Raw genomic sequence first — 14,213 nt, 5'->3', positions numbered from 1 at the left:
CCCAGCAGGATGTTTCTGCTGCAGCGATTTACCTCAAAGTTCTTAACAATTGTTTGCTGTGTTGCTAGCTTCCTGTGTTATTTAGGCTTGCCTACCGTAGAAAGTTTCACTGCCGTATTAACTATACTAGTGTGTATATGCAATCTGTATGCCGTGATGGTGGGAAAAGAGAACTTCCCAATAGACTTCCAAATACCAGTGTGTTATGGATGCCTGCCCTATTCTAGGAACATTTTGCCAGAACAGACTAAATCATGTGTTATCCCAGCAAAATGTTCCTAGCACAGAGGCAGCTATTTTGACAAAGCTGGGTTTTGTACAGATCTAGTAAAGCTACCTTCCACAAGTGAATAAGCTATGCCAGCAAAGCTTAGATTTTAAGCAGTGTAACTGTGCCTCTCCTGGGGCTTCAGCCAACACAGCTATGTCAGTCAGGGATCACACCTCTTTGAACCCCTGACCAACTCAGCTAAGCTAGCAGATGGCAGTAGCATTAACCTACTGAAGCCAGAGAGGTATATACTACCAATATAAACTGCACCTCCACTCAGGCTTATCCCAGGATAACGACACAGGCAAAAAATATACACACACACCCCTAAGAAACAGTTATGGCAATGCAAGTTCTCTTATGTAAACCAGGCCTTAATGTCATTAAATTGAAAATATCAAAGGAAACTAGATCTGACATCAACCTGACTACAGCTTTCATTTAAAATAAAACAAAAATAAATGTAAGTTTCTAGAGCTCAAAGAAAATCTCATCATATGACCTGAGCATACCCTGAAGGCTCAAAAATCAGAAACGAAATAAACAAGGGTTCTTTTTGTTTTGAACTCTTGAGTTTGAGATAATCTTCTGATTTGGGGGGCTCTGATTCTTGCTTTCTGAATATTTGGGGCTGGCAATCCGGCCATATTGACTTTCAATACTTATTATCTTCAGAATTAATAGCCCTTCGAAAGGACATCAGTGGAGTTATATCAGGGAGGAGTTTAGCCCACAATATTAAAAAACCCTAAACATTAATTGCTGAACTTGCCCCCTTGTCACTTTTCTCCTATTGGATGTCCACCTATAGTTTCAGGCCTCTGCTTATCAGTGCCATTAATATAACACAGAAGATGGTTGCCAGATAAATACAATTCAGGTATCTGTCAGGAAACAGTAGTGTATGACCCTATTGTCCCATCCTAATCAGAACTCTCCATGCTCATTCTGTGTTGTCTTATACTGATGAGAATTTGTATACCAGTTATTAAGTCTTGGTATTTAAATGTATTTAGCAAGAAATATAAGTTTGACCTCTCTGATCCAGCAGCGTTGGGACCTGATGGGTCCCAAATGAGAGAATTTGCCAGATGAGGGGCAGTCTGCTGTCACCGGCCTCCAAGCTCACCACCCACTCCTGGCAGGGTGCCCCAGGACGCGACCTTGCCTCATCTTCCCCACCAGCCTGGCTGGGTCGCCTGCCCAGTTACTGCTGGATTCCTGGGCAGCCCAGGCTCTGGCTCCTGCCACAGGACTCTGGCCCCACGCAGCCACGGGGCTCCAGCCCCAGCCCGGCACAGCCAGGAGAAGCTACTGGACTCCAGCCCCAGCCCAGAGCAGCCAGGGGAAGCCACAGGGCTACGATCCCAGCCCCGCACTCCTGGGAGTTGCTGGAGGCTGCTGCAGGGCTCCAGCCCTGGTCCTGTGCTACTCCCAGCTGTGCAGTTGACCCTGATGCCCAGCCCAGATGGCTCTTCTGCCCTTAGACTCCAGGCTCTCTGGTCCAGGAGCATCCATAAACCTGCCAGACCAGGCCATTGCTGGACCAGAGAGAGCTGGATTTTGGAAGTACAACCTGTAGCTACAGGTTGGACCTCCCTGGTATGACAGTCAGGACCTGACCCGTTCCAAACGAGAGAATTTGCCAGCCACTGGCTCCCAAGTACATTGCCTGCGGCTCACAGAATGCTCCAACAGGCAACTGTGCCTTGCCTTCCCCCCTCAACTTGGCTAGGCTCCTCACTCAGCTACTGCCAGCTCCCTGAGCAGCACAGACTCTGGTTCCTGCCACGGGACTCCGGTTCCGTGCAACTGAGGGGCTGAGGCTCTGGCCCCATGCAGCCCCAGCCCTGACCCTACGCAGCCCTGTGCACCTGGGGATTGCTATGGGGACTCGGGCCCCACACTGCCACAGGGCTACAGCCTCAGCCACGTGGTCCTGGCAGCTGCTGGAGGCTGCTGTGGAGCTCCTGCCCTTGTACGGTGCTACCCCCAGTCGAGCTGCCGACCTAATGCCCCACCTGGATGGCCCTCCTGCCCTTAGGCTTCTAGATTCTCTGGTCCAGATGTTACAGATCAGAGTGTGCCAGATTTTGGAGGTACAGCCTGAAATATGAAATAAATATGGACGCTAGCAATTTAACACAGATCCAGATGTCAGATCCCTCAAGCATCATGTACAGGATGTGTCTGGAGTTTTATTTCAGCTTATCATAGCTAATAAAACCTAGCTCTTATGTAGTCCTTTTCTTCAGAAGGAGATCTTAAAACACTACAAAGGACATCAGTAGTACTATCTCCATTCTAACAATAGGGAACCTTAGCGACTTAGAGATGTGACATATCCAAGGTCATTGATACACCAGTAGCAGAACTGGGAATATACCCAGGTCTCTCAAGACCCAGTCCAGTGTGTTACAAAAAAAAAAAAAAAAATCATTAGTGAGATTTGGATTCAAACAGATGCCCAAATCTGGGGTATGGCTGATCGGGTTTCAGCAGGGTATATAAGTGACTTACAAAACTACTAAGAAATAATGGGCCAAACAAATAGATATTTTACATTCTGACCTCAACTCAGCAAAAGAGACCATGCCAGGGACGCCAGCATACAAGCTGTGGGCCAAATGAATCTAAAGGGTTCTACAATGCAGGTGCACCATTATTTTCAGTAGGAAAGTGCAGCCAAAAGCAAGTACAAGCAATACTTCATAATTCAGCATCCCATCATGATTTGAGTAGCCATGATGAAAATGCAAGCAGCTGCCATCTGTTTCCTGTCCTACCAAATTAGGTGCAGCCTTTAGCTTCCTGGCAAGTTTCAATTGTCACCTCAATTTTTGGACAAGATCTCCCTTTTTACCACACTCTTACATGAGACATCACTGTAATGCACCTAGTGTTTTCATTTTGTGTTTTAGAATTTAAAAAAGGCAAAATAAAACCACAGATCAGCGGTTAACTAGCCCCAGTACTTGCCAAACTGAAAAGATGCCATATTCCCAGCTGAGTTCTCCACTGTTCTCTGCTCCCTCTAGAAACTTTAACTTGTAAAGATGTAAATTCTGTAATTCAGGAGACATCTGTCATGCTAAAACCTACACGAGAAAATAAACAATGGTAACAAAAGGCAAACTTGCCTTGTTATCAATCCTGTCTAACATGCTATTTATTTATGTCACAGCTAACTGTTTGGTACTTCTTTAAAACTGATTTAAAAAAAAAAAGTGGCAGGAAGCCATAAAATAAATGTTGTTTGTTCTTTCCCTTTCGACAACATAAAATCAAAAGCTAGTACAATCTTTCAGAACTGTCCTCTGTGGTCATACTCTGTATTTCACTCACACTGTCATCTTAATTAAATGGCTGATAAAAATTGTTTCCAACGGGGGAGGGGAAGAAGCCAACTTTAAAAAAAAAAAATCAAGAAAATAGATGAAAATGATGACAGTATTCTTTCCTTGCAGTCAGGGGGAGCTTTTATTATTTATTTATTGCTCTGTGCCTCAAGAGAAATACGATTAAAATATAATCAAGCCCACCACCTGCATCTTGCAGAAAGGAGAAGATAACCAGGAAAATCTGTTTTGCAATCCAGCTGCACACCTGTCTAAATCCCCACTGGCAAAGGGGATGGACAAAAGAAAAATTGCCACACTCTTTACTCTTCTTTCTTTTAATGGGCTTTGAAGGGTTTCATTTTACCAAAGCAGTAATGAATGTCTCTTGCAAACTGTAGGGGAAAAAAAGGTTCTTATTTGGAAGTAATTGAAAATGTGTTTTTGCAGCCATTTATGCACCCTCTCCAAATTGCTTTCCTTTTTAATTAAAATCACCCGATCCACTGGTGTCTGAAGTTCTTTTGTATGTAGAGTGACATCTAGTGAATGAAAAGTGAATTCCTTGCAGAGAAGTAAAATGAATCACACATGCAAAAAATGAGTATGGAGGTTTGGAAGTAGTAGAATATAGATCACAATGCACTAGCAAAATAGGATTAACAACATCATGCAACAGCATAGCAGAACCTCACTTATTCCCACTAATTATGGAGAGCCCAATATTGACTTGTTTTATCTTATGAACAATTTTAGAAGCAAGAATAAAATGCACAACACAAACGTGTTTATGCAATCTTGCAGCAAACGCCACTGGAGTGTCTGGATGCCAGGGTTTCCCTGTACAGTTCTCCCTACAAAACCATGGTCAAACTTGTCTATTTACATTACAGTGATTGCAGCTGCTATAGTAAGGGTGAACAAAATTACTGACCCTCAGAGTCACATACGATTGTCTTCAGAAGGTGAGAGCCAGGACACACCTGCCAGGCCTCAGAGCATCAGCCCCACCTCTTGCTGAAGCCCCAAGAACTCAGCTAGTGCCAGTAGCCTCCCCAGGAATTGAAATGGGGGGGGTTCAAATTTACAGAAGGGGGTTCAGGGCTGATGAGGTATGAGACCGTGAGAGTGAAGGTCAGCTATATGGCACTATAATTCACAAAACTGAGGGGGGGGGTAATTGGGGAAATTCAGGGGGTATACACCTCCATGGGGGGGTGGGGGTGTAGGGAAATCCCTGGCCTGGTACAACCACTGGGAATGAAGCTCCAAGATCACTCCCCCTCCCCCCCCCCGCTGGCAGAAGCTCTTACCCCCACCATCCCACTGCAAGGCAGAGGCCCTGAACTTCCCTCCTACTTCCAGTCTGGTAGGTGCAGAAGGGAGAGAGTGGGGGGCGGGGCAGGGGGTCTGTAGGTTGCATTTTAATAGCAAAAGAGCCACACATGGCTCAAGCCCAATTTGGCCACCCCTGCTATAGTTAAAGCTGCAAAAAGTTTCCATGCAGACAACTGGTTTTTTCTACATGCTCATAACTTTGCGAAACTTTCATCTTTGGGGCAGAAGTGTTCTGTGTTTTGTCTTGTCCAAAGGTGCACATGCAGGTTTCTTTTTATAAGTCTGACCAAAGTCATCTACCCTAAGGTGGAGTTATGAATATGAACTAGTGTTATCATAAACTAGTGACAGTTATTTCCTTTGCCATGCTTTGATACCCTGGAGGGATACATTGTCCGTAAAGACAGCTGCTTTGAACCCTAATACAGAGGTTTTCAAACAGCAGGGTGCGCCTTCCCAAGGGGCAGAGAGAAACATTTTGGGGTAAGCAAACAGTGACAGCAGGACCCAGTCCAGCCCCCCTGAGGAGTGCCAAGACAGCACCACCTCCATTCCCTGCCTCACTTCAGCGAGCCACCCAAGCTGTAGATCAGCATCAACCTCTGCTGCAGCTGTGTTGATTTTCACTCCCAGCAGCCTCTGCCCCTACATTGACTCCACCCCATAGACCATCACACATGCTTCCCTCCACTCCCACCACCCTGAAAGCTTGAAGGGGTAGGGCAAGTATTGGCAGCAAGGGAAGCAGCTCCCTATTGAGGATGCCTTGGCTGCCTGCGTAGTTGAAATTTATACGGGTAGGTAATGTAATTAGTGGTGGTAAGGTCTCTGTTGGGTTTATGAGAAGACTACCAAGCACACTTTTGCATGTGCCTGTTTTTGTCTGCTCTGAAGAAGGCACAACCAAAAATCGTAACAAGTGAGGGGCGGTCTGAATCCAAAAAGTCTGCAAACGTTCTTATTCAACAGCTTTGGCGCAATTGAAAAAACTCTCGAGTTATAAATATTTGAAGACGTAGGGCTGAGCAGAGCTGTTAAATTGTTCACTGTGCACACAGGACTAGATTCTGCAAAAGAGCTTGAGCTAGATTGTCAAGAGCTCAACATGCATAATGGAGGGCAGATTTTTAAAAAGGCTCAGCGCCCCACGGCCTGAGCTCTTGGGAAAACTGGCATCTTATTTTGGTGCTTCAATAGGAATTTTTATGCAAATTTAGCCCATAGGACTCAGTTCTGCTCCTACTGGCATCAATAGTAAAGGCTCAGTGGAAGCAGGATTGAGCCCCTTATGGTGGATGCAGTCGGTATTCCCTGTAAGCAAGGGCACCCTTTCAGGAGAGCAGACAAGGCAGCAGTTGTGCATGCTGGAACGTGACTCGCTGTTCTTCCCATATCCCTGGTAAAGGAGCGAGGGGAAAGTACTTGGATTCTGTGCATGCCTTTCGCTCCTGGATGGTGAAAGAGGGGGGCGGAGTAGTAATTCAGAGAATCCAAGTACTTTTCCCTCCCTCCCTTATCGAGGGAACAGGAAGAAAAGCAAGCTGCACCCTAGATTGCATGGCTGCACACACCCCTCCCGCCCCCCCAAAACAGTGCCCTTTCTTGAGTGGCCACCCACAAAAGATTCAAATGCTGCCCAGCTGATTAGCAGAGTGCCCACAGACAACAGCATGTGTTTCTAGCTGTGGTGCACGTCCACACATGCTTTGGCACACACAAAATTTATTCTGTGCCTGGTTGGAAAAATATGGGGAATACTGAATGCTGTGCCAGTTCATGTACAGTTTGCTCAGTGTACAACCATAATCCCCTTAGCTGCAGAGCTAAAGCAAGTTGACCAACTCATATTTAAGGGAAGCCCAGGAGGGACCACTGTGACCAGAGAGTCTGACTTCCTACTGAACACAAGCCATAGAACTTTCATCCTCACCTTTCACTACAACAGTGGGCCTGCACTGAGAGGCTACGTCTAGAGTGGCATGATTTTCCAGAAATGCTTTTAATGGAAAAGTTTTCCGTTAAAAGCATTTTCGGAACAGAGCGTCTAGATTGGCACGGACGCTTTTCCACAAAAGCACTTTTTGTGGAAAAGCGTCCATGGCCAATCTAGATGCACTTTTCCGCAAAAAAGCCCCGATTGCCATTTTCGCGATTGGGGCTTTTTTGCGGAAAACAAATCTGAGCTGTCTACACTGGCCCTTTTGCACAAAAGGATTTTGCCCGAACGGGAGCAGCATAGTATTTCCGCAAGAACACTGACAATCTTACATGAGATCGCCAGTGCTTTTGTAGAAATTCAAGCAGCCAGTGTAGACAGCTGGCAAGTTTTTCTGGAAAAGCGGCTGATTTTCCGGAAAAACTGGCCAGTCTAGACACAGCCTGGGAGAACAGTTCCATAGGTTTCAGAATTATGAACACTTCTAATACCCATACAGATCGCTGAGCAACATCCATGATTGTCTTCTGTGCTTGGCAGGATTGTGTGGGTAGAGGCAAGAGAGGTTCTACTTTCAAGATTCAGTGCTACAGAAATCACAATCCTAGATCCCTCCCTTATGCAGGAAAACCCACCAGAGCCACAATTAAGCCTATCCAGTTCCTAGCCCATACTTCCCAGCAGATGGCTTATTGAGCAGGAAGAGAGACAGTTCCCTCCCACGGAATGAGCAGAACTCAGTAGATTTCCAGAAATCAGTATGGATCTAGAAATGGCACTAAGGGCCACTGCCATGTGTCCGGAGGCCTTCTCTTCCTCCCAGCTGAGCTAACAGGGATTCTCCTAGCTGCCCTTAGACCTTTCCCAAAAGATGATGGGAGCTAAGCACAGTCAACCTGAGGTTTCAATAGTTCAGCTTTCTAATAGAGCCTCCTATAAATGACACATGCAGAATTTTTTTTAAAAAGTGAAGGGTCTTTGCACCACTCCTAATAAAAATGGGACTTCACACATTCTGCAGCCAGGAAATTTACCATAGCATGCACCGGTTGCTGCAGAACTATGTTCCAGCACCTTAGCTTTCATTTAAAAAAAAAAAAAGCAATGAAGCCAGACATTTCTAGCCATCACTGTGAAAGGATAAACTTTGAAAGTCTAAACCAAGGCAAAGCCATCTACTTCAATCTTCACCCCTCTGGGAGCTTTTCTTTCAAGTTGTCTGAACTATTCATCATAGTGGGTTTTCAAAGCTGAAAATATCGTTAACTCTAAAATAATCTGCAGTGAAAAGCAGCAATGTTCAACTCTCAGGCTTGGTTCTCAGATCTGTGATGGCCCCTATGCATCTCTTTGCTGGTGCAGAGCGGATGACCCCTCCACCCCACGCACAATGGACAGAGGGGAGTCGTGGTTCTTTGTTATCCACCCTTTACAAATCTTAACTCCTGAGTAGGCGCTTGAGCCACAGAAAAACTGGGTAAAGGCGAACTTATCTTTGTTTCCCAGACATTTTGGCTGCTGAGATCGACCCTAAGTGCCATAGGTAAACAGGAATAATTTAGACTAAGACTTAACTTATGCTGCAGAGCTGAACTGATACTTACGTTTACCCTAATTCTGGGGTTGGCTAATAAGTCATCTTTTTCCCTTTTGGCTCTTACGCTGAGTGTAGCTTGGCCATGTCCAAGTATCAGAATCAGCATTGTTTTATCTTCACTTTGAATTTCCTCCCATGTTTCAAAAGCCCAAGCTGTCCCTACCCAGCTGCCAAAAACACCAATTCCACTTTCAAGCCTCCTCTCCGACACAGATCTGCATTGTCATCACAAATACCTGCAACACACTGTAGACTGAAGTTGGAGACAGAATAAATGTAATATACAAATAAACAGGCACTACTCTCATCAGAATTTTCATAATTAATTTGATTAAAACCTTCAATTTTTAAAGTGTAAATGAAGCTGCTGCAGAATTTGCCATCTGCCTCAGCAGAGTGCTTCAGAATTAGGTCCAATTTGTTGCAAAGTACACTGGGGTAAGGGGGGGGGGGGAGATAGACCCAAGAGTAACACCAAATGTGCTTAGACCTAATCCTCTTCCCCCTTTCTCTCTCTGCTTGCTCTCCCTATTCAGTTTTGTTACTGTGTTTACTGGGGAAGAGTGTCCCTTTATTGTAGCCTCAGGCTGTGATCTCAGTCAGTCAGTTTCCTCTAGTTTCAAGGCAAAAGGGAACGATGCACAACCTGCTCTCCCTTCCTGCAGGGATTTCATTGCATGATTAGAACAAGAAAGTAGGATGTTAAAGAGGCAGCTGACCCCTTTCTGTACCACCTGTTGTGATAATTGAGCCACAATTTACTCCAGTTGTGAGCTCAACTGTAAAAAGTATGTGAAAGTTCATGTCATCCTAACCTATGACCTAACCTAACCTGACGGAGAAAAGTATGAAAGGAAGAACAAACGGCTCGGTCTAACACCCAAAAAGCCCAGGAAGGGGCATCTGCCCCATACTGGCAGAGAAGGGATTAATAGAGAGACCACACAAAAAGCAGCCAGTAAGAGATGGGCTGCGAGGAATAGCCTGTCAAGGCTTTCAGGCACCTATAAAAAGCCACTGGGGGAGAACAGGGTTAGTAGCTGCCTGGAGCTTGAGGAGTGAGGATTCTCTGGAGTAGGAAGCAAGCCTGTAGCACCATGAATAACTCCATGCAGGCAGGAATCCAGAGACCAGTGGGGTACGTCTAGACTACATTGCCTCTGTCGCAAGAGGCATGTAGATTAGGCTACCAGGCATAGGAAAATGAAGCAGCGATTTAAATAATCGCCACTTCATTTAAATTTACATGGCTGCCGCGCTGAGCCGATCAGCTGTTTGTCGGCTCAGCGTGGTAATCTGGACGCGCGGGTGTCGACATCAAAGGCATTTGTCAACCACCCAGGTATGCCTCCTGGGATGAGGTTTACCTGGGTGGTCGACAAATGCCTTTGATGTCGACACCCGCGCGTCCAGACTATCGCGTTGAGCCGACAAACAGCTAATCGGCTCAGCGCAGCAGCCATGTAAATTTAAATGAAGCGGCGATTATTTAAATCGCCGCTTCATTTTCCTATGCCTGGTAGCCTAATCTACATGCCTCTGGCGACAGAGGCATGTAGTCTAGACGTACAGTTCTGGCTGGGCTACTGAAACTGAGGAGGACACTGAAGTTGTGGGAAAGTAAACCAGGAAAATGCAGCAGTAGAGGAAAGGGAACAGTCAATGACACTAATTTGGAGGATTCGGAGGCTGACTCCGAAATTAGAGAGGGGATCGGAGTTCTCCCTTTGTCACTGGGGAAAAGACTGGGTTAGGAGCTGTACTTCCCCTAGAGAGCGGATGACAAGACAGCTGGAGGGCCATGCCATAAAAAGTATGCTGCAGAAAGAGGGGCTGCAGGTTTACAAAGGAGATCGAATGAGAGGGTGTAGATGTGGACTTCAGCTTTGAGCTAATCACTAGAACCACCATGAGGTGGTGCTGGACCATCAGCAAATGACAGTCCTTGAGTAATATTATTGGCTGTGTTTAAGATTGTGCTTGATAAGCAAGAGAAGTGATATGCTAGAAATTAATGAACCAAAGTTGGTGATATTAGGCTTATCTAGCCGACAAAATGAGGAAATGAACCATGCCACCCACTTTTCTCCTTTTTGGAGTGCTTAATGACTTTGGATAAGGGTGAATCTCATCTTCCCAGTGCATGTCAGCTGATCTTCTCTGACCACAAGACAGAGGAAGCAAACCAGACCGAAGGATTTTATTCCTCTGGTTTTTACTCGTGAATCTTAAAAATAATCATGTGGACAATGAGCTAATTGCCAGCACTGCGGAGGCATGCAAAATCTTGTTCCAGTCTTCCTTCCATGTTACTTTCTGCACCCATCCTCTCCCCCCTCCCCTCCCCATCTCTTATTCTCTTGGGGTTACATTGAATCCTGAATTCCATTCCATCGCATCAGCACAGTGAGAGGAGGGGACCACAATCCTGCTTCATCTAAGGAGGATCCAGATGAGGGAATGTGAACCAGGGTCTAAGCAACAGATGTTGTGGTAGACCTGCAAATCCAAAGCATCCATTCATAACTGACTAGCCAACCTCTGTTCCAAAAACATCCAAGGCCATAAACTCCTCTCCCCGACTCTCCCAGCTTTTCTATCTTCTATTCTCCATCACGTATACAGTCTTTTGACCTCTGGTCATCATACATAATGGCAATTTGCCTTTTCTGCTTAAGTCCTTCATTAGCACTTAGAACATTTGAGTTAGTGGTTTACACAATGTAAATGATTGCTGTTATATTCTAACAGGAACAGATAAATAAAAACAATGCAATCATCATCCCATTTGTTTTTATGAAGTTTAAACCACCCATACTTTCACACACAACCATTACTTTGATCTATACAGGCAGTCTCCGGGTTACGTACAAGATAGGGACTGTAGGTTTGTTCTTAAGTTGAATCTGTATGTAAGTCGGAACTGGCATCCAGATTCAGCCGCTGCTGAAACTGATCAGTTTCAACAGCGGCTGAATCTGGACACCAGTTCTGACTTACATACAGATTCAACTTAAGAACCCCAGGCGTCCCCAAGTCAGCTGCTGATCAGTTTCAGCAGCAGCTGATTCCAGGAAGCCCAGGGCAGAGCAACTCTGCCTTGGGCTTCCTGTAGTCAGCCGCTGGTCAGTTTCAGCAGCGGCTGACTTGGGGACGCCTGGGGCAGAGCAGCTCGGGTGCTGCTGGGTTGGTCCAGTAGCGCGGCCGCTCCTCGGTGCTACTGGACCAACCCAGCAGCACCCCAGCTGCTCTGCCCCAGGCGTCCTGATTCAGCCACTGCTGAAACTGATCAGCAGTGGCTGAATCAGGACTCCTGGGGCAGAGCAGCTGGGGTGCTGCCGGGTTGGTCCAGTAGCGCCAAGGAGCGGTGCTGCGGGACCAACCGGCAGCACCCCACCTGCTCTACCACAGGCCCCGGGCTTTGCTCCACGTCTCCCTGGTCTGCTGGGGGGGGGGCACTAGCTGCGTCCCCCCCCCCCCCAGCAGACCAGGGAGACGCGGAGCAAAGCCGCGGAGGACCCGGGCCGGACCCGCAGCGCTTCCAGCTGGTCTGGAAGCGGCCGCGGGTCCGGCCCCGGGTCCTCCGTCGCTTTGCTCCCCGTCTCCCTGGTCTGCTGGCTCCCCCAGCAGACCAGGGAGACGGGGAGCAGCTTTTCTCGCCCCGGAGGAGGCAGGCAGCGGGACCAGGCGTCCTGCTGCTCCAGTCCTCCGGGGCGAGAAAATCCCCGTTCGTAACTGCGGATCCAACATAAGTCGGATCCGCGTAACTCGGGGACTGCCTGTACTAGCATAAGTAAATGGACATGGTGCTCTGATCTGACCTGGTCTGCCAGTATCACATCTGTTTTAATGTTGAACAGCAAGAGTTTATAAAGTCTATTTAATTATTTTGGCAACTCCACCATGAAGCCTCTAGGGGTTTCATGCCAGAATTAACAACTTTAGGTTCGCGGATGATATAGTTATCATTGAGGAAGATGAAGAGAAGCTAATGAGAACGGTGCAGGTGCTAAATGAGGAAGGGAAGTGGTCTGGTCTGATTATGAATATTGATAAAACAAAGACAATGGTATTTGGAGATCAGTATAGATGGGATCCAACTAAAGAACGTAGAGAAGTTCACGTATTTGGGGAGCAACATGATATATGAGCTAGACTGTAAGAAGGAAATAGTGACTAGAATAGCGAAAGCAAGAGTGAGTTTGAAGGCGATGGATAAGATCTGGAAAAGTAAAGAGATTAGCTTAGGAATGAAGCTGAGCATCTTGAAAACATGTGTATTATCAGCATGTTGTATGGATGTGAGACATGGATGATAGCAAAAGAGTCAAAGAGAAGGATATTGGCGTTCGAGAGGAGCTGTTATAGAAAGATCCTGAGAATAGGATGAATGCAGAAGGTCACCAACAAGGAATTATATAGGAAGATACAGCCAAAAGAACATACTGCAGAAGGTTATACAACAGAAGTTACAGCTATCCGGGCATATCTGCAGAAAGCACAATGAGCGAAAAGTTAAAACCCTGCTATCTGGCGTAATGGATGGTCCAAATAGGAGAAGCAGACCCCACAGAGAATGGGTAGATGATATAGTACATTGGTGCAGAGCTAATCTACAGAAACTAAGCCACTCCTCGCTGGACAGGGAAAGAGGGAAGGAAATAGTGAGGGAGGCATCAGAGACCAATAGGCATTGAGCCCATGGTTGTTGATGAATTCTTTTAGCCCTTGAGATCAATATAACCACAACAGCTGGATATCCTGTGCGTTTCATCCCCTCCAGACTCAGAGAAGCACAAGAACTATTGTGTCTTCTAGTCCCATTTCTTGTCATTTAAATATGCCAAATGGTGCAGCTTCATTTCCCTCCAGAGGAAGCCAGCCAGCCACTGCAATCTACAATGTAATAATACTATTTTATTAATATCTAAAACTAGCTTTCCAAATTTTAGAGTCAATTTTGTATTTTTAGACTAATTCTGCCACCCATGGTTACCATTTCTCAAGCTGGGAAGATTAGCTCCGGGGTATGCTAGTTGTACCTCTTTTAATCTTTGTGTTTGTCCTTATAAGTATGTTTATTCACCCCATGAGGCCTTTTCCAAATACAAGATGAACAGTGGACTTCACCTCAAATTGTCTAGAATATAGGTCAAAGATAACATAATAGGTAACTTATGTAGCCTGAGTCAGAGTATTTTAAAACTGCTGGTTTGGATTATAATCAGACACTTGTTTTGCTAGACTTTGGAGCTTTGAATTGAAATGCTGGCTGGTTCAGAGATTAATACGAGACAGACTTTCCCCTCTGGGTCACTTCTTCAAATTAACCCCAAGGCAATAATAAATCAGGGTCATTACCTATCATCTTCCAGCTGATGGCAGCTACCACCTCTTTTACCACCTTCTTCTCCAAGCGCAAGGCGCATTCCTTCCACCTTGTTTTTGCCAACAAAGACACTTGAAACAAGAGACACTCCACTGCACGTATACCTCCCACTTGAGAAGAGGAGAACATACAACATGACTGATGTTATGCTGTGACTGAGGTGCCTTGTTTTTCTCTATGCCCCGACAGACAGCTACACCTGGCCTCCCATGGTCTGTTTCCTTTGGCCTAGCTGGAGGGCTGAGTGACATGGGCCCACCCCTTTCAGGGTAAACAATCCCACAATCCTCACATTCAGCCTTTGGTCCAGCTCCACACTCTCGCCCTTACCTCTTGTATCAGGG

The 14,213-nt window shown here is 46.1% G+C and overlaps 1 long non-coding RNA gene across 1 annotated transcript in view; it reads right to left on the bottom strand.

Moving 5' to 3' along the window:
• Positions 1 to 14,080, bottom strand: part of LOC142829586 (uncharacterized) — a 29,561-nt gene extending 15,481 nt beyond the window's left edge. Inside the window, exon 1 of the long non-coding RNA XR_012904133.1 lies at positions 13,842 to 14,080. This is a non-coding gene — a long non-coding RNA (uncharacterized LOC142829586). The remainder of the gene's footprint in view (positions 1 to 13,841) is intronic.
• Between the last annotated feature and the right edge of the window lie 133 nt (positions 14,081 to 14,213).

The sequence above is a fragment of the Pelodiscus sinensis genome, chromosome 5, assembly GCF_049634645.1.
Source record: "Pelodiscus sinensis isolate JC-2024 chromosome 5, ASM4963464v1, whole genome shotgun sequence".
NCBI lineage: Eukaryota > Metazoa > Chordata > Testudines > Trionychidae > Pelodiscus > Pelodiscus sinensis.
The sequence above is the reverse complement of the archived record's forward strand: the minus strand, read 5'-3'. Positions and strand labels throughout refer to the sequence as shown.